The sequence below is a fragment of the Dermacentor albipictus genome, chromosome 3 (genome assembly GCF_038994185.2).
Source record: "Dermacentor albipictus isolate Rhodes 1998 colony chromosome 3, USDA_Dalb.pri_finalv2, whole genome shotgun sequence".
NCBI classification, from domain to species: domain Eukaryota; kingdom Metazoa; phylum Arthropoda; class Arachnida; order Ixodida; family Ixodidae; genus Dermacentor; species Dermacentor albipictus.
The window spans coordinates 89,773,846-89,801,448 of record NC_091823.1 but is presented as its reverse complement, the minus strand read 5'-3'; the positions used below and the strand labels follow the sequence as shown (position 1 = coordinate 89,801,448).

Below are 27,603 nucleotides of genomic sequence, written 5' to 3'. Positions count from 1 at the left end.
TGTCGGACGTCGTCGATAGCGTCCCTTCCCCCGTCGTCCATTTCGCTTTTTCGCATTGTTACCGCCGCAGGACAGCGGCACCCCGGACACAGCGGGTCAGCCGCGGCATCCTTTCTTCTTCTTGCTCCTTTCTTTTTCTCCCTCCTCATCTGTTTTCTTTCCGCGATGGTAACGACGATGCAAGGGGCTGCCGCGACGCGGAGGCACCGAGAGTCGAGCGCGGATAAAGCTAAAGAGGGAGAGAGGCAGCGAACGAGAGAGAGAGAGATGCTGGGATCAGACGAAGCCTCAAAGGCGCCCAGCCAGGAGGACATGCGGACACCTCTTCGGGACGGAGACAGAGGCGCGGAGAAGAAAAAAAAGGAATAAAGCCACGAGAAAGAGTGGAGAAGAACAGATTACGACCGAGGCGAATAAAAGAGAGTGTGCGTGCGTGCTCGCTCGGAGCACGAACCCCCCGTTGTGTGCGAGCGGCTGAGGAGAGTTGTCGAGGTACGTGCCCGGCATACGGGATCGACGCAGGTTGCGACCTTGGTTCGACCGGGTCATGGCCGCACGCAACGGCGCGCTCTTCGTCCAACGGCGAGACAGCGGCGCTGAGGGGCGCTTGCCGGCGAGCTGCTGCTGCCGCTGCGCCGTGGATGTGCCGCGCACAACAGTTGTAGCTTTCGCTCGCTCGCTGGCATGCAGTGTGGCGTGCGAGCCCCGGACATGCCAACATCGCGTGGTGTTAAAGCTTGGACGTTGGCTTAAAGCTTCCCAGGTGACAGGCAGCAACGACCCATGTGGTGGATCGCGGCGATTACCAGGGGAACATAAAAGTTTGCGATAGGATCTCTGAAATCCGCCAGCTTTGTGGGCCTGCAAGGGCTAAGCGAAAGGCCAAGCACCCGCTGACATAACGCCGCTCGGCTGTTCGCTGCGACCGAAGTCTGTATACGCGTTTTTTCGCGAGGATAACCAGGATTTTGAGATTATTATCTCCGGGTGCACCATCTCACAAAGAATACAAGGATTCATGAAGCATTCCACTGCGTCAATATACATAACGAGAAGATCGTGAGGGCCATGTTGGCTAACAGCTCACGAAATGGAAGTTTTGACTTCAGAGAACATCTTAAGAAAAACCACTGTCAACGCAAGCTTATATGCTACATGAAGAAAGCGCAATCACATGACCCGACGTTAACCGCGAGCGTTTTCATTACTCTAATTAATTAATATGATTAAATGTCGCTATCGAAGGCCTCTTGAAGGCCATTTCTACGTTCTCTTTCATGTTGCTCAAAGGCACTTCTCCGCATAATACAATATACTGTCACCAGCAAAATTTACAGAGCAGGCATGGCCACGTTGTACCCGTTATACCAAACCCGAGTGCGGAGCAATGGGAGTGAGTGCTCTCCAGTGATCGCCAGGTCGACCAAGAAGGTCTGATTCGGCGAGCACAACTGGCAGCAGCATCCAGCGGAGCCCTGGACTGAGGGCAACCGACCGTTCTGCTAGAAGATGGACGAAGCCATCTGAAGACCGCAGAAGACCAGCGAATCTAGAGCTAATAAAGTTTTTCACTCGCTCACTCACTCACAGAGCAGGGCACACACGAGAAAAATAAGTTTGCTTGCAGCATGGAACCACAGCTCGGAATCAGGTGCTGCATAAAGATCGAAAGGGAAAGTGTACAGTCACTACATCCTACCACTACGGACAGGTGGGACAGAAACTTGGAGGTTAACATAGAAGCTTAAAAAAAAGTTAAGGTCCGCGCAACGAGCGATATGGTGCGAGAAAGATAGGTGTAACATTGAGATACAGTAATACAGCAGCAGGAATTAGTAGCCGATATTCTCATCAATATCGAAAGGAAGAAATTGAGTTGGAAAGGCCATTTATTACGTAAGCAACATAACTGGTGGCCTATAAAAGTTACAGAATCGGTGCCGAAAGAAAAGTAAGTGCAGTCGGGGTTGGTTGAGAATTAGGTGGCACGATGAAATGAGGAAATTTGCAGGCATAGGATCATGTCAGTTGACGCGAAACTGAACTGCCACGAAATTGGAGGTCGGTGGGAGAGGCCTCCGTCCTCCAGTGGGCGTAACATAGGCTGCAGCTTTCTTTCTTTCTTTCTTTCTTTCTTTCTTTCTTTCTTTCTTTCTTTCTTTCTTTCTTTCTTTCTTTCTTGATTTATTTATTTATTTATATATTCATTCAATACTGCAAACCTTGTACAGGTCCAAGCATGTTGGGTAAAAAGATAAACAAAGCAAATATAAACAAAATTAAGTTTAAAAGTATCAAAGCGTTACGAAAGGCAATAAATAAGCACTCTAATCAGTTAGAGTACGAGGAAAAAAATGAAAACTTGAATAAATCTGTTCGTGCAAAATATGGTGTCAGCGAATCAGGGTGATGGTGGTGAGTATGCCCTGATTTTGAAGAAGGGAGATAGGGCGATGAATTAATTGCTTGGTCCCGATTCTAAAGCAAGAAAAGAAATTGCAAATGTAAATTTTTCCTTCTTTATTCGAGAGAGTGAATGCCACGAGCCTGCATTATTTCAGAGGGTGAGTTACACGGAGAAAATTTTGAGTAAATGAACCTCACAGCTTTCCTCTGGACGTTTTCGAAATGGATAATATTGTGTTTAGTAAACGTGTCCCAAACAAGGCATGCATATTCAAGTTTCGGTCTAATTATTGTATCATACGCAAGTAATTTTAGACTCGAGGTGAATTTTGAAACTTATATGCCTGAAAATATATAGCTTACGTAACGCAGGAGAGCAAATGTTACCGATATGTAAATTCCACGATAAAGTATTAGTAAGGGTAACACCTAAGTGCTTGTATTGAGTCCCTTCCTGCAGTGATGATCATAATAACAATGGTTACTAACGGAACGAATGCAGAATGAATTCATTAATCGAGAATGCCTGTCTGCGAAGAAGGTGGCGGCGGTGGTGAAAGATAGGTATATTTAGGTTGGGGGTGAAGTGGAGAGGTTGAAAGCGTGTCTTTTTGTTACCCGGTTTCACTTGTTTATAGTCGAAATCGCCATGAGTAATCATAATTACTCGAAAAGAAGCGCATTAATAGGGAAAAGATGAAAATAAACAAATGGTCGATGCCGTAATGCCACACTTAAGTGCCAGGTTGGAAAAATAAAGGGGAAGAAAAAGATTGTTGTAACGGATGCACGTTGTTGGCCTGTTGAGCACTCCCTTGCACTTCGATATGTGCGTATACTGTATGAGCGATGAAAATTACCCGAAAGAAATGCGAATTGACATGAAATAAAAATTATGTAGATTCTGCCAACATGCTGGAATCTAAGAAGCCAAACTTTCGTGAAGCGATTAAATAAATGCCCCGCAACTGATTAATATTCTGCACAGCGTTTAGAACCTTAGCAATTGCCTGCCTGCCACTGAAGACCGCAAGGCGCGGAAATCCCCACCACGTGACCGCGCATTATACAGTGAGTGAGTGAGTGAATAATTTGTATTGGGTCCAGCAAAACGCGATAAAACGTACACTGGCTAATCCCACGACGGGACTGTGAGATCTAGCCTGCATGCCGATTCGATCACGGGCACGCTGGACGGCCAGGATTTGGTCCTCCAAAACGGGACTTCGCTGCAGCGCGTCCCACTCTTCCTTGGCTGTAAACTGCTTTATATTCGGCGAAAGAAGAACCAAGCAGACGCGCCACAACCCGAAATCCTAGAAAAGTAAGCATGAAATCGTTTGCCGTATGAGAATTGTGCTCTTGATGGACCTATGTTTGTTTCAATAAAAATATTTAGGTATCATTTGTTTTACCACTGCGCGATTCCGTACAAAACGAGGTCAGCAGCCAGGAAACCAGCATGGTAATGCTTCCATGCGTCTGAGTTGGCGAGACAACAGCGCCAAGTTACGGTCAGAAGAGTCCGGCAGGATTCGCTAAGAAAGCTTCACTTTAAAAGTTAGAACGCACGCAAAATGTCAGTACTCTGAGCACGAATAGTGTGCATGACTATTCATGCACATAACGCCTTCCTTCCAGTGTCTCCCCCCCCCCCGCACTCCTCCCCACTTCACCGCCCCCCCCCCCCCCAACCAAGATGACTACGGCCCCCTAAACTTCACTCAAGAGAGCGTAGGGTTCCCCATTGTTCCAAACTGGGCGCACAGCTCTTGCTTCTGCTGGGCATAAAGCTTAACTTAAACTTAACATCATATGAGAAATGTCCTCATTTGGTTAGCAACAAGCACATCGTGCTGATTAAGCGGGCCCTGTTTTATGTAGGAAGCACATGATGAAGGCCACATCTAGCCGAATTCGCTTAAACAAACCTTCCACGTTTCCTGGTAAATTCTCAGGAAGTCTAAATTTCAGTTCAGGGGTCACTGCACATAGAATGAAACGTTTCTCTGTGCCGTCGGATGACGTCGTAAAAGACGAGTGCATGGAACGTTTCCTCACGATGTGTCTTACGTCCCATCTGAAGGAAGCAATCGCGCACATATAGCCGTGTCCATGGGCACGTTTCGAAATTTTATCTGCCCGATTGTTCCCATATATTCCAATGTGGCTCGGTACCCGCTGAAAGGTAAGCTCACGTGAACAATTATTTCACTGTATGATGTCCTTGCATGGATGATACACAGCACCTCTAGCGCTGATTTCGAGCAGGTCGCACAGTTCTCCGGCGCGTCACTTCCGGCAACGAGCTGGGTTCCTTCTCGTATAGATGACGTCGTAGATGATGTCGTCGCTGTAGTCGATGTTGTCGAGCGAGAAATCTTAAGACGCTGTTCGCCTCAAGCTGGAATGACCAATAGCGCACGCAGAACTAACTTCAATACAGAATTCATTTGTGTATATATGCTTTATGCCTAAATAATTCCGATGAAGTTGAAGCACGCAAAACAAGCCGGAGAGCAACAAACAAAGAAACGCGACGTGTCGTCGCATTTCTTTTTCATTTCCTTTTTTTGGGGGGGGGGATGTTTACCTCAAAGCTCATGAGGGATAAAAGATAATCAAATGGAATCTTGTAACTTTGCATGCGCCTCAAGTGCAGCAATGTATCTGTAAACTTATTGCGCCATCCCTTCTATCTCTACACACAATTGTGGCGGCGGGTGAATCCATGGCTGTTATTGTTGTCGGTGGTGTTGTTGCAGCAGACTGGGTTGTAGCCCGGCTTCCGTGGCTGGTAATTTTTTTTTTTATCCGGTGAATTTGGCAACATACCTGCTCAGCGTGAGCATTCCTTACGCTATCAGAACGGGTGGCTTATTAAACAATTATGAACTCAGTGTCTCGGATGAAGGCAACCAACAAGCATAGAGCTCTTTTCCTGATTACTTTGGGCCCTCCCGGGAACAGTACTTATTGAAAGTCCGCGTGTGGAAGGCATTTATCCTGTAGATCGGGAAGTAACGCATTGCTTTCCCGTTCGACCTGCGGACGCAACCAGACGAACTGTTCCCCATCACTAATCTCACTACATAAAGCAAAAAGTGGGCAAGCGGATCGAAAGCATGATAGCCTCTTCACGACTATATATGTCCTTCGATGGCGCAGGGTTGATGTGGAGTTTCGTGGAGTGTCGCGGAGCATGGTTGCAGATTCTACACGTTGTGTGCTGCAGATTCCTCAGCACACTCCGTTTTGCATATGTTTATATATATATATATATATATATATATATATATATATATATATATATATATATATATATATATATATATATATATATATATATATATATATATATATATATATATATATATATATATATGTATGTATCAGACATCCCCTGCATTTATTGCCACTGCATCTTGACCACAAAGTAGTGCGAGTGAGTGCAGTTCTATTTCGCGAAATCAAAAAACATATATCACGACATAAAACACATGCTTACGACGTAGCCTCAGAGGTGTCCCTAAATCACACAGCATGGAGTGAGGTATGATAATGACCAGATTAGGTGATTTTCATGATTTGGGCTACCTAATTCTTTTCCTAAAGACTGTGTATGTGCCATCGTATGCTGCGGCTTAACATAGCACGGAATCTTCGCACGGAATCACGTGTTTTATCTAAACTGCTTTGCTCTCAATATTATTAGGGTAAAACAACCGTGAAAACTTGACAGCTGAGTGAACGGAAGGCGCGGTAGTTAAGACGGTACAAACGACAACACAAGAATGCGACAAATTAAAGCACTCCTGTACGTGCAAGGTATTAAAGAAGATAGAGAAAGTGAGAAGTCATGCACGCGTGGAATGAGAAGCAAAATTATGACACTAGAACTGTTTTCAGCGGAGTTCAGCTGTGAAGGAAACCAATGCAGATATATACAAACGAGGAGTGATGTGACACGAAAAAGTAAAAGAAGCAGCGTTTAATCATGTGTCATTGACAAGCTCTTTGTAATTATGGTCGTAGAAAGTAAGGCTGTTTACCTAAAATACCCGTTAAGGCAAGTGCGTCGCAGAGCGCTATCACCATTCGTTGCCAGAATTTTAAAAGGAGGCTTCTCTGCAATGACGCAATGTAGCACAGCACAACGTCGTTCTGTATGACTTCAACTCAACAAAAAAGAAACGTTGCAATGCACGAAGGCTCATACGATAACGCAATCTACCATGTATATATAGTTAAAACGGGTTAATGAAGCATTTCCGCCGCAGAAAGAGTACGCAATAATTCAAGATACTTATAAGATAAATACTATTGTAAGGACAGAAACGCTGTCTTTACGCGCCGATCAATGCAGAAGATGCTTACTAGGTGACAGAGAATTCCCATTTAAAGGTACACTTGTCTTACTAAATGCTCCTTGATTTAGTTATCTGTATTTACAAGTCGCGCATGCTAGAATACGTATAATTAGCGGGAAATTCGTGCATATTCGCTTTAGTCCAGCCTTACGGCTGATGGATCGATAACGCAGCTTATTTGCACGCAAGTAACAAACATAGCAGAACTTTCTACCGTTTATACAGAACAAAAAAAATGACTAATCACACACAGTAAGCCGGCAGCTTAAAGCCAGCGCGAGATTATGGCCTGGAGCATCATGGTAATTTCTTGCAAAGGACTCTCGGCCTAGGAAGCGGCGCATTAAGAGTCAATAGGGCGGCCTAAGCGAGTTCATTAAGTTCATCGAAAACAACAATGACCGGTAAAGAGCCTCTGGTTCCGCGCAAAGCTGTCCATTCGATAGACACTCCTCGTTAATAATCGTTACTCAGCTCGTTTTTTTCGCACAAAAGAAGATCTACACGGTGCTATAGCCGTTGGTGAACTTCGGAGGCGCACTAACTAGACGCCCCGAGCTGGGCGATGAACGCGTACATCAACGCAAGCGAGGGGCCTTACCAGCGGCGCTCAGCGTCTATCGGAGCCACGAATCTCATTTGGCCTCCATCATGCCACGTGCGAGCATTAATAACCGAGAATGCTTTATTAATGGCGTGCCCTTTTCCTTCATTTGCCTTGGTTATCGGAACCCGTTCGCCTGCACGAGAACGGGTCGTACGCGTGGCAGAGCCAGTGCACACGCAGTGCTTCCAGCTAGAAGTCGACGCACTTGTCCACGCGCAAAGCTATAGAGGAAACGTGAGAACGAAAGCTGGAAACTCGAATAAAACCTGTCCCGAGCGGTGTCTGGAGATCCCGAATTTGTGGCAAGTCAATTTCGCCTGCTGCCGCTGTGCTGCAGGGATGCCTGAACTTCAGACGCACAACGCTCAGCCAGGCCAGGCATCGTTGTTTGTCAGCGCCCACTAAACGGAGAATTGAGCTGTTAACGAGCCTGGTATACCCGAGAACCACAGATAGAATTATCAAAGCTCCCTAGGAGGAGAAAAAAAAGGGAAAAAAAGAAAAAAAAAGAAGAACGAAATAGCCAAAGAGTTTTGCAACGGTTTTTCATTAAATGTCAGCATCCCTAGACGGCTTTTATCGTCAACAAAACCGCGTGAACCAGTTCCTGTATACCTCTAAGCGGAGACAAGCTCTCAAAGACCTATAGGTTACTTCGCGCGTCACCGCCTTATCAGTACTCTGTGAAACACGCAATGAGAACTGTATAGACCTGTCCTCTTGATTTCTTTCTTTGTCTTTATCTATTTATTTATAATAGTTGCAGGGCCCCGTGAGGGACACTCCATAAGTGGAGGGCACAGTCACACTGAAAACAATAACACGGGGATGAAACCTGCCGTGGTTGCTTATAGTGGCTATGGCGTCGCGCTGCTACGCACGATGTCGCACGTTCGATTCCCGACCGCGACGGCTGCATTTCGATAGGTCGAAATGGAAAAGAAAACGCTCGCGTACCATGCATCTGACTGCAGGTTAAAGAAAACCAGCTGGTCGAAATTAATCCGGAATGCCCCATACTATGGCGTGCCTCATAATCATATCGTGATTTTGGCACGTGAAACCTCAGAATTTACGTTAAGATTATTTCAACCTGACAATGGGGAACGGTAGTACGGGCATCCCTATGCGTTATCGCCGGTTGACACGATTTTTTTTCGACGTCTGACTTGAAGCCAGCAGGTGTGGCGAGTGCAGCAGTGTGGATTTGGAAGGCAATCATAGTCACACGCAGTATGCATTGAAAAAAATTGTATGGGCACGTGGAAAGACGGCTGTATTCGAAGGGGTGGTGCGGGACACGCAGAGAACGGGTATGATGAGTTTGTTGTTAGGTGGTGGTAGCAATTTAAAAAAAAAAACTTGTGATAAAGAGCTACTCGAGACATTCTGCCATAGCGGGAAGATCCAAGTTGCGACTTTAGTGCCATGACACTAGAGTTGTACGAAAGAATAAATAAATTCATTTATTCAGAAAAGGGGGCACTGGAGGTCACTGGTGGGGAGGGGGCATATAGTTGCACAATTATTCAGCTAAAATTAACATAATAGTGCGGTTCTGAATTTAGTTGAGTGTTCTAATAACATTTTATTCTTAAGGTCAAATATTCCGCTCGCATACTCAGCTTTGGATTGTGGTCGCTTACACGGTCGAATCACGATGTTGAAAAGTACTCTATTACGCGTCCTAATTTCACTTTGTTCGTATAGGCCGCACATTCGGAGCGCACAGAATGCAGCCGGAGAACAAATTTGAGATGTTATTTCACTGATGCCGGCGCGCTAGCATTCGAACACATTACTCAACGCGTCTTTGAAGGGACAATACATCCGCAGCTTAAGCTACATTAACACGTAACATAGCTATACTACTTTCGCCAACTGCACGGGTCTGGTGTGCCAGAAAATCGTGGCAAACCTACGCAGTCGAGGTGACTGTCGTGGAGGGCACAGCCAGCGTACCTCAAATTGGTATAGCATCCCTGACGTCAAAACTTGCGCATAAACCCCTCTTCACCGTGCTTCCCTCAACAAAGAGAGAGAGAGAGGAAAGGGGAAAGGCAGGGAGGTTAACCAGAGAAAAAGACTTCGAACATCGCCTTCGTCCTTGTGTCATCGTGGTGTCTCTCCATCTCTCCTACAAAGGTATAACGCTGTCCGCCTGCCTGATTTGGTGTTTACATTTCGGCGTAGCTTGTGAGCGGTACAGTGCGTGAACACAAACATTGCATGGCATTAAAGTTGAGGCCCGTGTGCCGCACAAAATTGTAGATGACACGTTACACATAATAACGAAAATAATGAAATAATAAAATAATAACGACTATACGGACCATGTTTAGTTTTATAACACTGTACAGTACTTCTTTAAGCCCTTTAGGAAAGCTTCGCTTCCCATAGATTCCAACATGGCTGTTGGATCAGCATAATTTTATTTCTATATTGCAACTAAAAACGCAGCTAACTTGCCCTACCATTTCTTCGGCTTCATTGATCGTTACCTTCATAAGGCTGTTACTAACTAAATATTGAGCAACCATCTCGGTTTTCCTGATTCTGCTCGTCATATAGTGTTACTTTATACGTCTCCACCTCATGAGGTGGAGACGTATTGCGGCGTCCCAGTCATTGCAATGACTGGGACGCTGCAACATATTCTTAGTCAAATAGAAGTGCATGATCAGAGCTGTACTATCCACCATAAATTTTTTTTTCCAGAACGCTGGACGGAAAAAAAAAGAGAAGAAACTCTCAGCGCCCATCACACCCGTGAGGCTGCGGCGAGGCAAGCCCTCGACGTCCCCTCATGGCAGGCTTAGGCCCGGCCATCATAAAGTGCTGGTTGTACAATAAAAGTATATCCCCGCCCCCTCCCTCCGCGGACTAAGCAAGCAGCCTTTAAGTAAAGGGTGCGTAATGAAACTTTGGTGGGCTTCAGGCTGTGTTATACGGCATAGAAGTCACTTCATAATTGAGCTTTTCCACGCCCTCCACACACACACACACAAAAAGGAAAGAGCGCTCTGATCACGTATGCACACGTGACGTTTTGCGTCGCTACAAAGGTACCTTTCATTTTCTGGCGTAACACAAGCCTCAGCGAAGTTCCGAAAACGTCCTTGAGTTTGCGTATTTTTGCATGTTTTCTTAACCAGTGAGCGCTGCACTTGTATTACTTTTTCAAACCACTGAGTTTCTTCCTATCTTAAAAATCAAACATCTGAAGTAGCATGTAAGGCATGCGGTTAGGTTAGCATCTCCAGCATTGATTAAAGTTTATCTCCCTTTCGTTGTCTAGTGAAGCAAGCTTTGCAGCTACCGCTCATCTCTCCTAAATCACCGCCTCTTTGGCAGCACGACGGCCAGAGCAATACTCAACGAATCTGATAACCCGAGTGCTTACCATCGACAGAGCTCGGCGCGGTTGTAGTCTCAGAGGCGTGGCCTCTAAAATGCAGCTACAGCCACCGCCCCCACAACCCATTCTCAACGGGCATCCCAGGTATACCGTACTTATAGCCGAGCCCACACGGCAAGACAGACGCGAGAGCACTATATAAAAGGCTCGCTCTAGATAGAGCATTTAAATGTAATAAATCAGTCATCCGACTAATCAACTACTGCTGCTTGTTCAGTCGGCCGTTTATCTTGCCGGAAATGAATAAAATCACACACATACTGAGATATGAAGACTGTACAGACGCTTAAGCGGTGTGTGCGGGTGAAATATTTGTTTGCTGACGTTCTGGTTCCTTGTGCCTTTTTGGGAGTAAGATGCACTGAAGTGCGCGGCGCACGTTCCGGCATATTGCAGAGGCTGTTAACGTCCACTCTAATAACGTAAGAATGGGAAGCAGACGAACGAAAGGCAAGCAAAAGGCTTATGTGCGCACGACTCCACCGGCAGCTTGCAGGCCTGTTGATTAGTCTTGTATGGCCGCACACGTTGCACACTTACGTGGCTGAGACGCGTACTGATGGTATGTGCCGATAAGTTGCAATGTCTTCAATAAGCGCAGGATGCAGCAGATCGTAGGATTCGCGCCACTGCCACACTGTTACAAAACAGAATGCAAATGAAGATCATCAGAATGGCAGTTTTGGCTAGCTGGTAATCAATAAGAACGCTAAAAAGCTTTTTTTTTTACATTGTAAGGCTGATTTCGCAACCGATCTTTCAGACAACAGCCGGTTTTCCCAACATAACTGCGACCAGGCAGGGGTACGCGATCGACAAAACACTCAACCACAATATACAAATTTGTTTTCTGGCTCTTTTAGTAGCTACTGTGCACTGGGTAGTGCACTGAGCAACCTCTTTTATTTTTTTTTCAAATTATGGGAAACACTGTGTGTGTGCGTCTGTGCGTGCTTGCGTGTGTGTGGGAGAATTGTCGGTGTAGATGCTTTGCAGGAATAGCTTTGCAGAACAGTATGGCAGAATTGAGCCACGAAGGTGAAGTGAAAACAGCGCGCATGTATACTGTGACCCAGCTGACGCTAGTCACGCTATAATTATAAGAAAATAGAAAAAGGAACAAGTACACACGGTACAGGACGTGACTGTAAGACCTACGGCTTTCGGTCGTCACAACCGTGAAGAACGAACATTAAGGTTTACAGTCGTTTCATGCACTGTGTACAGGCACCCTACACAGTCGTCAATGTTACCGTTGCTTCTGTCGTTCGAATTTGTCAATCGCTACGTCTTCAAAACTATCCGTTATCGCTGCCTATGGGAATTACATCAGGCGTAACGGTTTATCTCGCTCTGTTGCAGCTTTGCAGTTACCTGGTTTATCTCTCTGTAGTGCAGCTCGTGTGTCACGTCATGCATTCGCAACATGAGCCTCAGCAAATTATTCCTGACGCAGTCGCGTGACATTTTGTTCCACCGGGCTTGTTCATGGTGACTGCAACATTGGCATAAAACAATAATAAAATACTATGAAGATCTGGACTACTTACTGCTATTTGCTTTTCTAATTTGTTGCAAACGATAGTCCGTCCCCCAACTTCGACATGCGCAATTTTCTTTTACTTATCAACCGAGCAGACTAAGCAAGCTCGGCAGGAGCTTGACTTCAACGGAACCGGTCACTAGAGCCCATGCTATCCAGCTGGATTTGCCTATATCACAGGCCGTTACGCATTCACGCACGTTCTCCTATAGGCAGTTTCTTCGATGAATGGAGCTCTCTGCGCCTGACTCGTTCCTGTTACCACTGCCTAAAGGCACAATAACGCGGTAAAAACCTAGCTCATCAGAAGCGTTTAATAGAGGCGGATAACATCGAAGCAATCGAACAATATTGGGACGTCCCCGAGGGTGCCACCTTGGTCATCATGTTTCCTTCTATTATAGATCCGGTCGCAGGTCTCAATTTCTTTCTTGTCGCGTTCTCGTTTACCGCTCCTCCATATAAAGGACAAGACGTGTCCAACGGTAGCGGGAACCAAGCGCAACCGAGCCCTGCCGTGTCCCGGGGCGCCCCATAGCCGCGCGAGGCACCGCTGCGACGGCTCATCTCGTTCGCGCGCGCCCCCCCCCCCCCCCCCCCCCCAGGTCATTGTCGCCCCGATGGCGACGCACGGTGACGCCCACTTCAAGGAACGAAGAGGCTAATGGAACGACCCCGGCGCGTTCTCGGCACGTCTCATTACCATATACGGGAAGCAGCGGCGGTGTGGGCGCCGCCGGAACGGATCCGCGCATGGCCAAACACCGAGCGGCAACAAGCCGGGGGGGAAAAAAAGCACGAGCAAACCGCCCTTCGCCCACAGCGAGCATTCACGCTCGAGGCAGTGTATGATACGCGCTGTGCGCGAGCTATAGCGCGCGCAGACACACTTTGCATAATGTCGCTCGCGCGTGCACAAGCGCGCGCGCGCTCGCGGTTCTGAAGGAAGTCGAGCAAGGCGCAGAGGTGGCCCCCTCCGACCGATAGCTGCTGGTGTGCAGATAGACGCGAGCCACCCGGCTGCGGCGTTGTCACCTACTGCGGTGCGCGCGAGGCAGGTCACGGCCTTTCGAGCGAACCTTTAGACAGGGGCCAATCAACTCCACAGCCTTGACGATGTGATGCTGGAACTGTCCCATTCCTGCACTGCGTATACAGTATATAAATGCGCTTCTGCAATAGTGTAGAGATCGGTGCAATATTGCAAGGGGCTGCTATTTTCCTAATTAATAATGAATTATAAATGAAATAGCAATGTTAGTTAATTGCCAATTAATTTGTGCACGCTTCTTTACCATCCTGGCGACGGTCAGAATAACAGGAGTAATGCCAGTGAAAACGGCGAAGGTCTGAGAAACAGCTTCGGCGCCGGACAAACCACACCAAAGAGCAGCTCCACGGCGAGCGGGCAGCTGAGTATTTAGGGCAGCCCTGCACAGGTCCCCTTTCGAACTCGCTGTGCCGACTGGGCTACCATCCACAGTCCGACCATACCCGATTTGAACACCGGCCTCTGCACTCGTCAGCGCATTGAAAACAACTTCGCAATGTGATCGTCTTGACCATCGGTCAGAGGGGGTCGTTTGGTAAAACCGCGAGTAACATGTCATTATATATATATAATTTGCGCCCACGCGCTTTACTTTTGTATCGTTGAGTATAGGACAAAAGCCATTACTCGATCATCACGTGTCGGATGCGCGGATGACGCGGCTGTCGCGCCGCAAATGGCGCAATCGGAGCTAAATTTATCCTCGCGCGTGGCGTTCAGGGAGGCGTAGCTCGGCAGCACGGTTGTCCATCCGAGCAGGGATAATCGCGTTTGTGAAAGCTCACTATGCCATGTGTAGTAGGTACAATTCATCAAACTCGTACTGATACTCATCACGAGTTACACGTGTGCAGCTTGTTGAAGAAATTTCACGCTTGCTTTCACCCCCCCCCCCCCCCACACACACACACACAGCGTTCGACACGCAGGGTCAAGAAATGGTGTGAAGAGACTCTGGCAGCAAGACAGAAGGTTATCCAACCCATTTGACCACGGCGGAACGTGTCCATATCCACAGAGGAGCGCAAGCACAGGAGAATAATGCCAAGCGCAGGAGCCCTAAACATCTACTAGAACTCCAGGCTCGACCAGCGCAGAGCAGTCTCGGGAGCCACCAGTAAAGGGGTCATTTCGTTACCCCTAGCACCCAAACATCCTCTGCAATACAAACGTACCCACTACATATAGGGAGCGAGCACGATTGCAAAATTAGACCGCAGTACGCCCACTAGCTGGAAAATAAGTTAGCCGTGTAAGCATTCTCATGTGTGAACAAATGTAACTCGTGCATTTAGTTACGCAATTTCTTTGCCCTATCGTGCCCGTACACCGTCTTCCCCAGGCACAAGGCGTTCCAGATGCACCCCACTGCTTCTGCGTTCCCGATGCAGCCTGCCCGATTTTCTTGCTTCGTGTTGGTCAATGTCCAAACATTCATGCGCTTGCTCAAGCACATATCTTTTTGTGAACGACTGAACTTAGCCAACGTCTTCGAGTGCGCATGGCGCCGTCCGCGCATGCATGTATTCACAGTGTCTTCCCTTCCTACAGCTCTCTTCTATTTGTTCCTCTATTACCATCAATCACTGCAGCGTAGCCAACAAGACGCGTTTTTGGTTGACATCCCATGTACTTGTATGTCTTTCTCTCTCTCTCTCTCTCTGCACGCAAGCAACTAGAGCATAAAGTTAAACAACCACGGAGTGACCAGGCGATACCGCACGCCGGACACTCATGTCGCATAGATAACCTCACCACAGCGCTCTCACACACAAACGCACAAGCCTCTACACGAACATACAGAATGCAGCATGACGCTACCTTCGGTAGAAGTAGACGATGTGGTGCAGTAAAACACATCTCAGCGATTCCTATACGATGAAGAGTTGCTCGAGCAACAGCCACCCGCTCGGCCACCATATGATAGCCTGCAGTTACGAAGTTTCATGGGAACTGTAGAATAGCTTTGCGGAGCAGCAGTGATTGGATTGGATTGGAGACAACTTTATTTATGCCTGCAGTTGGGCGCGCGCGCGCCCCGACGAGGGCCTACGTCATCCTCGAAGTTGCCGTTACTCGGCGCGGGTCTCCGCTCGCCGTTGCCGGCTCGCTGGGTCCGTGCCTTCCGAGCGCCTCGAGGAATACTTTTACACAGTGAAGAGTCGACGCCTTCAAATTTGCGGATTCAAGGCGCTGTGTTGAGTGGAGGATTGTTTTAAGAATGGAGGTAAACTGGTATTCACTTACGAGCGGTATTTATTGATGCCTCGTCTCTGCTCACTGTAGGCGAGCGCCACACTTCGAATGAAGGAGTCAGTGAGCTCCAATAACGCTTCTCGGCGATTTTGTGAGCCATGTGCTTGGTAATCACACGCTTTCAGCGTCTGTTCGAGGACTATGCGACACGTTTCTAAAGCGAGTCCTCTTTTCAGAAGTAACCAAACAGGTGTGCGTTGACTATATACTGGAAAGGGCAGTACTATTTTCTAACGTAGACGATCGCCCAGCAAACAAGCGTTCGCGGATAAAGTGGTAAGAAATGAGTCGAATCATACGGGAAAAAAAATCGGCTGAAATAAGCGTGCGCAGGGAGGGTCAATACAAAGTGGGTAAGAACAAAGCATAAAAAGTAAGGGACAGACACCCAATACCTGAACACCACCAATGCCAGTCTAAACTCTTGTATGGAAAGGACAATAGCTGTGGGTTGTTGATGTTTACGTCGCTGGTGCATACGGGCGACAGAACGAAGGCATCATTCGCTAATCACACTGGAAGGTGTGAATACAGCATATGAAATAAACATAATAATAATAATATTTGGGGTTTTACGCGCCAAAACCACTTTCTGATTATGAGGCACGCCGTAGTGGAGGACTCCGGAAATTTTGACCACCTGGGGTTCTTTAACGTGCACCTAAATCTAAGCACACGGGTGTTTTCGCATTTCGCCCCCATCGAAATGCGGCCGCCGTGGCCGGGATTCGATCCCGCGACCTCGTGCTCAGCAGCCCAACACCATAGCCACTGAGCAACCACGGCGGGTTATGAAATAAACATAGATGTCACATAAAGGGCACCTATAAAAAATGCGGAAATGTGTTATCTGTCTGCATCGCGAATACCACTGGTAGAAGGTGCTTGCCGACCGGCAGTTAGTACCTCCTACTTCAGGCTACTTATTCCAATGCTTGGCGTATTACGTCTGTTTGTTTGATCTTCCCTAAAGTCAGACGTGCTTTGTCTGTGGCGTCCGTGTTCGACGCAACAAGCTCAGCAACATCAGTGCGGGTCGCGAGCTCGACGTTTTGTGGCATCTTCTTGCCTTTGCAGAGTTACAAGAGAGTAAGCTTCGTATTATACTCCGAAAACAAGAAGAAGAAGAAGAAGAAGAAGAAGGAGAAGAAGAAGAGGAGGAAGAAGAAGAGAAATCAGCTACCTTGACATTCATGCAACAGCTGCAACCCGTTGAGAAGAAGCACCGTTAAAGCAATAACGTGTCCCAGCGCTGGCTCAATGCTGAGCAGAAAAGCTTGAGATAAACTGGATACAAGATGTTGAAAACGCCTTTCCATGTATGCTACACAAGAGGTAGAGACAGAAAATGAAGCGAACCACGATCACAAGCCCAGCGAAGTCCACTCCAGGCTCCCGAACAGCCGCAGATCGCCTCCAGCAAGGATATCGGCGAAGACCGATACACACGAATGCAGCGCGTGCTCAGAGATGTGCGTATTAGAGACTCACACGGTGCTATAAGTTCACCTTCCGGGATGGCGCGTCGTTCGGTGCGGCGCGCATGTGCTCGATGGAAAGCGCGAGCGTGTAACAAAGCTGTACGGACAAGCCAGGGATTCCGGAGGAACTCTCGAGGAAAGAAAGGGGGACCCCGTGACATCGCTAATAAATAAACCAATTCGCTCGCCGCCTCCCCGAGCAAGCCTTGTTCTCATCGGTAATGCAGGCATAATCGAGGAGTGACCGAGCAAGCAGCTCGCGTACGCCGGACACGTTCGACGATGTGCCGAGCCCGTGGACCAGCGAGAAAATAAAGAATGAGCGGAAAAAGAACGCGCGGGGTGGGGGGGGGGGGAGAGAAATAAATCGTGATTTCCGTATTCCTGAAGAGTCGTCGTCGTGCGCACGCTATACTGCCTGCATATGCTCTTCGGAGCGAATAACGCGGCGGGTAAAGCGCACCATACGAGGGGCGAGCCAATACAACGCGCCGCGCCGCCATACTTTTTTTTTTGTTTCTCGGATCAGCCACAGCGTTCACGCTGTTGCGCGTAAGCGTTGTTCGCTTCTGCAGTGGCCTCTCACGACCCGTGCAGCGACCGCGCCGTATCGAGAGCCGCGCGGGCCCGAAGTTTGCGTGCGCACGCATCCCCCCCCCCCCCCCTTTTTGTTTTCACCGTGGCGCACATAGGAACACCGTTCGTTCGCTCCTACGGGGCTAGCGCGCGCTGCCGGGCTTTGTCGGCGTCTCTCGGGTCCCCAAATTGATTCCCTCGCCGCTGTGTTAGGCGGCGGTGTCTGTATAGGGTCGGCGCCGCGCTCACAATTACAGACCAATCGACCGCGCAGCGCACCGCTCGCGCGAGCACGCGGCCACCGCGTAATGGCCGGTAACTGCTGCCGCCGCAACCGAGGACGCACGAGCGCAACGCCACATGCGCGTTGCGTGCGCGCTGGGCGCGCTCGCCGGGCGCGCACCGCGGCGTCCGAGCACGCCGGCACGCGGAGCTCCGGCACGATGTGCCGAGCGGGATCGAGCTCGTCAAAGAGCCCACCGCCGTGTCAGCGTCGGGGGCTTCACGCCGCGCTCCAGCTTCCCAGCCGTCAACTCTGTTCGAATACGGGCTGTACCCCTCGTCGAAACGCTGGTTCCAGAGACGTGTCCTTGTTGGACCACCGTTATTCCCTTAAGGTACCTAGCTTCCTGTCCGCCCCTGTAAAGTGAGCTTCCTGCTTTCAATCTAGAGAGGTGTCGTGAAGGTTCACCATGACATACGACGAACAACAACGGCCCTGACTCATTTCTAAAACGCTGAGCTTCGTCGGCTTGATAAGTGGGCTTGTTCTGACCGTGATTTGTGCAGCGATGCTGCAATGTAACCAAGGGGGGTATTCTGGACATTGTGAAATTCTGCCAAGTTGGCGTTTCGAGCCAATCGGAGATAGCGTGGCCGCCCTGTGAGCCAATCATAGCTGGCAAGATGGCGAATTTTATGATATGGTGGAATTCTACAGCATCCGGGTCTACCATGCAACCCAGATGCAGAGTCCGTGCTGCTCGGCTGTGTTGTCGGTGCATAGTCATATCTACAGCGACTTTACCTTCGTATTTTACGACTGATTTCCAACGTTTTTGCTGCCGCGATTTTTCTTGCCGTAGTGCTGATCACGAGATAGCACGCCGTTCAGGAGAAACCAAAAGTGCCGCGAAATTCACGAAGCCTTTCCTTCTCAAAACAGACGGAGAGGTACGCAGCGCAGCATGTATAAGACGATCTGTGAAAGTCAAGTTCCCATAGTTCTATGTAAATAACGCGACAAACACTCGACAAATTTTGTAAAGACGCGCATGTTGTATAGCTGAGAAAATCGCGCTTCAGCAATCGACAGGCGATGTACACGAAGCAATCAATAAAAGCAATTCCGTCATGTGCCCGCATTATATGGATGCTGCTCATACGATCCTAATCTGTTATTATCAGCTCTCACGCTAAGGGATCGAATCTCGACGTCCAGAAAGCAAATGACGGAGGATAAAGAAAGCGGGAAACGAAATATTAAAAAAAAGTATGGCCCCTAATAAAGCATTTGGAAGAACGTGGGATCGAAAGACGAAGCATTGCATAAGTGCTACTCAAGGCTACTTGAAACGGCGTTAGCGCTTCAACACGAACGTTGTGGTGGACACTTTTACTCTTAGAGTTGTTACACGTTCTTCTACTTTATTATGTATTAACTAATGCAAAGTGCTTTTGTAAGATTGCTATCCTATTAAACAAATGAAAAGGGGTAGCCGTCACCAGCCAACGGTGACAATAACCCCTCAGTTTATTTTTATCTAAATTTAAAAAAAAATATGAGTTAGTGTGCGCTGAAGTCACCGACTAATTGTAATTCTCCGCACAATATACCACAGACAGTCGCTCAGCGCAATTGCTCTCAGAAATCTCAGAAGAGCGTCTCTGGCATTCTGCATCTGCTATATGCAAGACCATGGCCCCAAGGTCTTGTTCTGTCAGAACGGTGTTTCGTGCAGGACAAAGTTTCTTTTCCTGAATCTATATGCGTTTTTATTTTCTTCGATGCCTATACCACGTGGATTATTTTTACATCGCCAAGACGTTGCTGCAAAGGCAACACTGCGATGTTTGTCTTTAGTATGGCGTGCGAACGGGGAACGTGAGAATCGAAGGAGTCAAATCGACTGAAACCTGTTTATCTGCCAGAATAGCAGAATAACATTGATGTTGAGAACGCTGGGCGAAATGTTAGCCCTCTAATGAATAGCGTAGCTTTTATCCCTTTTCCCAGGACAGAGTGGCCGGCCGATACTTACACTGGCTAACCTGCCTGTCCTTCCTTCTCTTTTCTCTCTCTCTCTCTGTCTCTCTCTCTCTAATAATTGACTGTACAGCGAAGGAAGGTGGAAAGAGAAAAGAAGAAGGCAGGGAGGTTAACCAGAATAACGTCCGGTTGGCTACCCTACACCGGGGGAATGGGAAAGGGGAAAGCAAAGATCACAGGGAGAGAGAGGAGGGAAGGAAAGAAGGAAATTGCGGCAAGTTCGCTGACGCGTGTGGTTTTACAAAAATTGCCTTAATAGTCACAGGCGGTCGCACAAACCCGTCGTCCTTAAGAAACACAAAAGTGCCTTCACCGCTTTATGGGCCGACGGGCGATGGGGGCGGTGTTCCAGCAGCACCTGCACAGAAAGCGGCCGATTGTCCAGTTTTTGGAAAGCTTTGGCAAGTTCTTGTCTCTCTAGGGCATATCTTGGACAGTGGCACAGCAGGTGGTCGATGTTTTCTTCGGTGCCACAGACTTCACATGCTGCACTGTCAGTCACTCCAATGAATGTAGAGTATGCCTTTGTGAAGGCCACTCCTAACCAAAGGCGACAGAGAAGCGTAGCTTCACGTTGAGGAAGTCCGGGTGGAGGTCGGAGCTGCAGGGAGGGGTTTAGTCGATGTAGTCGTGTCAGTCGTAAGTTTTGCGAGCTCCACTCGGTCACTGTGAGGCTACGTGCCATGTGTCGAAGCTGCCTTGCAGCGTCAGTCCTTGAAAGCGGAATCGGAACGCTGTGCTCTTCTTGATGAGCTGTGCGAGCAGCGTTATCGGCGGAATCATTGCCACTGATTCCACAGTGGCCAAGTACCCACTGAAAAACGACTTCGTGGCCTTTTTGTTGGACGTCATGGTGAAGTTTCACGACTTCGTATGTCAATTGGTCATGACATCCGTGTCGGAGAACTGACTGCGTGCACTGTAATGCCGCTTTTGAATCACAGAACACAGCCCATTTTCTGGGTCTTTCCGAATCAATGAATTCCAGTGCTCGACGCAGGGCCGTTAGTTCTGCCGCCGTTGAGGTCGTGACATGCGATGTCTTGACCCGCAGTGTCATTCCTCGCGTTGGTATAACCACGGCACCACTAGAACTGCACGACGTAGTCGATCCGTCGGTATAGATGTGCACATGGTTGCTGTACTTTTCATGCAGCAGAAGTAAGTTCAGCTGTTTTAGAGCAGGGGCCGGTAGAGGAGGAAGAAGAAGACGACGAACCTGCTGCTAGCCTGTCTGAGTAGCTCTGCCTACATTTATCGTTATTTTCTGGTAATATTACTGCTCAGAACGGTTCAAGACGTCTGTCGACTCGAAAAGGTACCTTCCGTATCGGAGACCGACGGGTGCTGCCCCACCCGCCGCCTCAAAAGGTGCTAGAAGGAACCAAGCTGGCACCGACGAGCACCCCGCCATGACCACCCAAGGGCTGACACCGGGTCAGAAACGCCAGCTGGTTTGTACAAGCCAGCCTGACTGCAAGCGACAAGACACTGGTGAATCTGAAGACGAGTCAACTATCATCGACGACGACAACGTGGCAAACCCTTCAGACCTGGACATGGACGAGGGTGGTTTCCGAATTGTGCGCCATCATAAAGACAGGGCGGAGGGCATTCCAGTGTTAATCACTGCAACATCCGAAAGAGATGATTTAAGGCAAGTAAACCCTATTGTCCTCTATTCTGAGCTTGAAAGGATTCTCGGTGGAGCACCAGTGAAAAGCCACTTCACAGCACAGGGTGCATTGCTCTTAGATGTAGAGACAGAAGGACAAGCCAACGTCCTTCTAGAGACCAAGAATATCGGCGGCATAGTCATATCTGCCCGTGTCCCACACAGTTACATGAAAAATACGTGCATTGTTAGAGGAGTCCCTAAATGGTACTCGGATGAAGAGCTACTCACCTACCTGAGACCTCAGGGCGTGTTCCATGCAAGAAGAATCATCCGTCGGGTCCAAACCTCGTCATGTGAGTGGGAGTCAAGGCGCACTAACACGGTGGTTCTCACATTTGCCCCAAATTCTGAACGCCCGGAGAAGATCAACCTTGGTTTCACCAGACACGAGCTTGTCGACTACGTGGAAACACCACCACGCTGTTTTAAGTGTCAGCGCTTCGGACATATCGCTAAGTACTGTCGTGGGGAACAGAGGTGCAAGCGCTGTGGGGGACCTCATGACTTTAAGACGTGTGCTAGTAAAGACAACTTTGTGTGTGCAAATTTCGGCGGTGACCATCCTGCTAGCTACGGTCGATGCCCTGCGCGGACAGCTGCTCAGCGACGAAATAAGTTGTTTGTTCTGGGTCCAAAGAGTGCAAGCGCACCATCGAACACGAAGAAGACATCTAGAGCGCCACAACTGACTGGTTTGGAAACAGAATACGCATCCCACTTCCCGCGTCTCACACCGACAAATGAAGTTACTGAGCCAACGCAAACGGTCTCAGCGGCTGAGAAACCTGTTCGAAAAGAGCCCGAAAAACGCACCTATGCGGCCGCAGTAAACCGACCTCAAGTACCACTTGGCAACAGTCAGCAGGAAAACTGCCAGCATGTGATACGCGCTTTGTTCACGGCACTACGTTCCCACGTTGCGAAGATGCCTGCTAGTTCGACGAAGGATATGCTGGAAGCAGTGCTGGCTCTTGAGTCAGTAATACTCTGCTCTACTTGCACATACACTCAGTAGCATAATGGCAATGTCTCGCCCACTTGGTCCATTCCGTCGTCCAAAAGTGCCCTTAATTATGCAATGGAACTGCGCCGGTATTCTACAGCGTCTTTCTGAACTCAGCCTTTTCCTTCGAGACATACCTATACCAATTCTAGCCCTCTCGGAGGCCGGTCTCCCAAATGGAAGGACGATCCCAGGATACATCAGACATGGAAATCCGAGTATACCATCATTTGCAAATGGAAGTGCGATGATATACATCAGGCGAGAAATACCTCACGTCACCTTACCAGTGCAAGACCTTTGTTCTACCTTCTTGGAAGTCGCCGCTGTGCAAGTGTGCCTAGGAAAACGAAAACTCAGTGTGGTGTCGGTGTACATAAGTCCGCGCAGGAAGGTCTCCATGGAGGCGTTCATAAAGGACCTTTGCATTCGTTGCCCCTCTCCTATAATAATCTGTGGCGACTTTAACGCACATCATTCGCTTTGGGGAGATAAGACTGCAGATTCCCGAGGCAAGGAACTTGTCACAGCCGCGGATGCTGCTGACTTATGTATCGCGAACGATGGCAAACCGACTTTCTTCAGGCCACCAGATTCATGGAGTGCCATAGACCTCGTTATCCATTCTCCAGACCTTGTCGTATCGTCAACAACGGCCCCAGACAGGATGGGCAGTGACCACTTTCCGATCTTCACGAACATCACCGGATTTCACACTGCTGGACGACAATTCTGTGCTGTGACCCACTGGGACACATACAGAGAAGCGTTGGACGAATCCCCTGGTGAGCTGTTCGCAGATATGCTGCGGAGCAAAAGAGTGGCTACCTCAATGTTGAAACTGCCAGACCATTTCCCTACTCCTGATTTGAAACTAAAGAACCTCTGCGCAGCGCGTAGGAGAGCGGAGCGGAAACTAATGAGAAAAACGGGCAATCCATCTGCGAAAACTGAATTCAACAGGATAAACGCTGTCATCCGTCGTCACACAAAAAGGTTAAGACGAGTTCAATGGGCTGCTTTCTGTGAGAGTTTATCGGCGTTTACTCCCATGACAAGGATATGGGGAGTAATGAATAGCCTATCCGGAAAGATTCGCCTGCACAGGCCATTCGAAGCACTGGCTTTAAAGCAAGGAAAAGATTTGCAAACCCTTGCAGAAGATTTTGCAGACGTATACACATCTGGCAGATCAGCAGGAGTATCGAACCCTCTGTTGTCTGAAGCATCACATACCATGGATACGCCGTTCACCTTTCGTGAGTTGGATTTGGCGCTTAGCAAATTAAGAAGACGCTGTGCTGTGCGTCCCGATTCGATCAGCAATCAGATGCTGACAAATCTGCCATATGAACGAAAACAAGCACTTCTGGACATATTTAATCACGTCTGGAGCACAGGAGAGATCCCAGAAGCATGGAAGACAGCATGGGTGGTGCCAGTGCTGAAGTCTGGAAAGGATCCTGCAAACCTCACTTCATACCGGCCAGTATCGCTAACATCATGCGCATCAAAGTTGATGGAAAGACTAATATGTACGAGGTTAACATGGTATCTCGAGCAAGGAAATAGACTGCCATCATGTATGACTGGATTTCGTCCACGGTTGAGTGCCCAGGACAGTGTCTTGGATCTACTGAGCCATATCGAGCACCATCGCGCAGACGGCCTTTCCACACTCGCCATCTTTATGGACGTTGCCAAGGCATACGACTGTGTGCTTCATACAGGCATCATCAACGGACTCCGAGCCATGGGCGTCTCGGGAAATGCTCTTCGATTCGTCCATGAATTTCTCAGTGATCGACGTGTCCAAGTTAAGCTCGGAAGTATTATGAGTGACAAGCGACGAATTTCCCTCGGCGTCCCACAAGGAAGTGTCCTATCCCCCTTGCTTTTTAACGTTGCCATGGCCAGCCTTCCAAATGCCCTGAAAGTAGGTCGGACGGCAGTTAAAATGTCCATCTACGCAGATGACATCTGCATTTGGATCTCGGGATACCAGCACAAACGTTTGGCCCGAATAGCCCAGGCCGCAATCTCCACTATCGATCGCCACTTATCGACGCTTGGCCTATCTTTATCAGCAGAAAAATCGGCCTTCATGCTTTTCCCGGGAGTGAGACGCAAGTCAACACGTCTGACGTTGAATATCAGAGGGCATTCAATTCTTCGTGCAACTCATGTTCGTTTCCTGGGCGTCACCATCGACAACAGGCTGCTATGGCGTGGTGCGGTCGAAAGTGTTGTGGCTGCATCAGTGCAAAGAATCAACGCACTTCGTCGATTGGCAGGTATACGTTGGGGTGACAATCCTATATCCATGCTTAAACTGAACGCTGCACTGATAACAAGCCGCATTCTCTATCAGCTCCCTCTGATATCACCGTCATCGAGTCAATTCGAGCGCTTGGAGGCAGTGCACAGAAAGGGACTTCGCTTGGCGATGGGCGTTCCAACGGCGGCTTCAAACAAAAAAGTCACTAATGAGGCAGAGTCTCTTCCACTCCGCCTCTTGGCATCTCAGGCCTTGCTGACGCAGCTATTAAGGCTGGGCGAGTCACGCGCAGGCACGGCGCTTCTCCGGCGGCTAAGAGCAAGAACTCGCTCACATTTCCATGCGGCGCTGAACACCTTCCGATTTTTTAGGATTGGAATGGCCTAAACGAAGTCGCCTTGACCCGCCATGGACTTTTCCGGACGTTACCTGCAGCCTCAATGTACCCCACCTACCGACGAAACGCACCATTTCAACTGCCGAAGCCAAGTTCATTGTGCTGGACCACTTGAGCACTGTGTTTCAAAGCCATCTACAAGTGTACACAGACGGTTCGGTGTGCGCACAAACAGATAGCTGTGCAGCGGCATTCTGCATACCATCCCTTGATGTGGCATGGTCTGGCCGACTGGATCGCGTAGTTTCCTCTACAACAGTCGAAAGTGCCGCAATCACCGCGGCTTTGCGGAAACTACGGGCCTTTTCTGCACGAGATGTCGTGGTGCTGACGGATTCCAAGCCAGCATTACAGAGATTACATCGGGGCCTACCTCTAGAGAAATTTACACTGTAAACAAAAGTTAGCCGACATTGGGGTTTTTGCGGCTCATGAGCTTTGAAGACTACCTTGCACCAGAAAATTACTCTGGCATGAGGTAGTAAAATACGTTACATTACATCGTTTTACTACCATCACCGAGAAACGTAGTAAAAGGATGTCATGAGCCGGCTTTACGACGTACAGAGTTTTAGATCACATGACCAAAAACCATCTATTGAAAGTTTAAAACCACGTGATCTGGAACCAACCTGAAGATCACATGATTAAATACTACCACTTTACTCCCCAAGGTTGCAAGCTCCGCCCAATCCAGTTAAGCCTACGCTCGGCGACAGGCACGGCCGCGGCAGGAATGGTAAAGATCGATGCCGTGGCGGTGCATCCACCAGCGGAACGGCAGAACGTTGGAAACTTGGAACGTATGTATACTACATACGTCGCGTAAGAGGTGTCTCAAGTGGACGCGGCTTCCTGCCGGCGCGCCGCCCGTTGCACGACCGACGAGCCGATCGACTGCATTGCGTCAGTGCGAACTCATCGAAAAATAATGTTCCGATTCCGCTCTGCACGGCGAACCGGCGTGGCCATGCTCGCATTCAGCGACAAAAATCGCCTCAAGAATCGTTCCTGGACCGATCCTCTCTACGGCAGGTAAATATCTTGCCGTTCGCGAGGTATACCGCCATCGGCCGGCAGCCTACAAACGGCGAGTTGTCGCGTCTGCTGCTCCGGCCGGAAGCAAGCGTGTCGGTCAAAGTCCATTGCCAAGCACAAGCCCACTTTTTCATGCTTCTACGAGCGAGAAAACGACTGTTTCTTGTCCACTTTGAAGCTGTGAACGGAATCGTCACGACCCACTGTAGCACAAAATAAACAAAACGTTGGTTAGTTGTAGTGACAGTCAATGGAAAGCCTCACGCACTAGAAATAGATGCGATCATGTCGAGCGGTCTCGCCAATTCAAGGTGAGGGCACACAATCTCGTAAACACCACAGCTAGCGCTGTAGGAAGCGTGTATATGAGCGGTGATCATGAATTTGTGCTCAGTAGGCGTCAAAGAAGCCCGTAGGCCATCCACCATTGCAAGCAGACGGAGGTGCACGGACGGCGCGCTGATGGGCTCGTGTTCGCCAACTAAAGCGGGAGACACACGGTCCGATTCGGTGTCCGATCCGGCGTCCGACGCGCCTGAACGGCAGCCGGAATCGAGGTGTTTTGCCGTGCCGAAGCGCCGGATCGGACGTCCGGCGTGCGACAAACCGGGCAAATTTTCATCGTCCGATGTGTCCGACAACCGCACACTCCGCACCGTCGTTTGGCCGCAGCTGATGTGACGTTCTCTGACGTTCCCTCCACGGAGGCGGCGCTGGCAGGCCGGTTTCTCGCCGTCTTTTTTTTTTTCCCCTTGCCTGCTGCAGTTTGTTGCCGACACGAAATAGTTACCAGTTCAATAAAGTTATCTCGAACATGTGCTTATGATGCAAAACAGCGCCTAGTACACTAGCACTAAGCTACCGTCGAAATCGGGAGCCGCGACGCGAGGGCCTTTCAGCGGACAAACAGCACACACCGATCTCTATGCACCGACCGTCCGAGCGAGGCTGCTCGCTTCGCTTGCACGTTTGCCCTTCGCAGCGACTGCGTCGAGTAAACCAATTGTATTTGATTACGGGCTACCTAAGTGCACAGCGTTAATTGTTTTGGCAAAAATAAGCCCTCTTCATCGAGCTCGGGCTGAAACAAGCGCCGTCGGCCGCAGCGTCCGCCTAGCTATGCTTGCCGGCCGTATCGTGGCTGTTACCGGAGCCGTCAGTGGACAACGCGCCGTCGTGAAGTGTTCTGTCACTTGCAGGGGCATAATTTTATTGACAGTGTTCACGTAAAG

General features: G+C 49.0%; 1 protein-coding gene across 2 annotated transcripts in view; it reads right to left on the bottom strand.

The window, feature by feature from the left end:
- The window catches only part of LOC139057471 (transcription factor Sox-5-like), an 884,741-nt gene that overhangs the window by 525,893 nt on the left and 331,245 nt on the right, over positions 1–27,603 (bottom strand). The gene's annotated exons all lie outside the window — the stretch shown is intronic.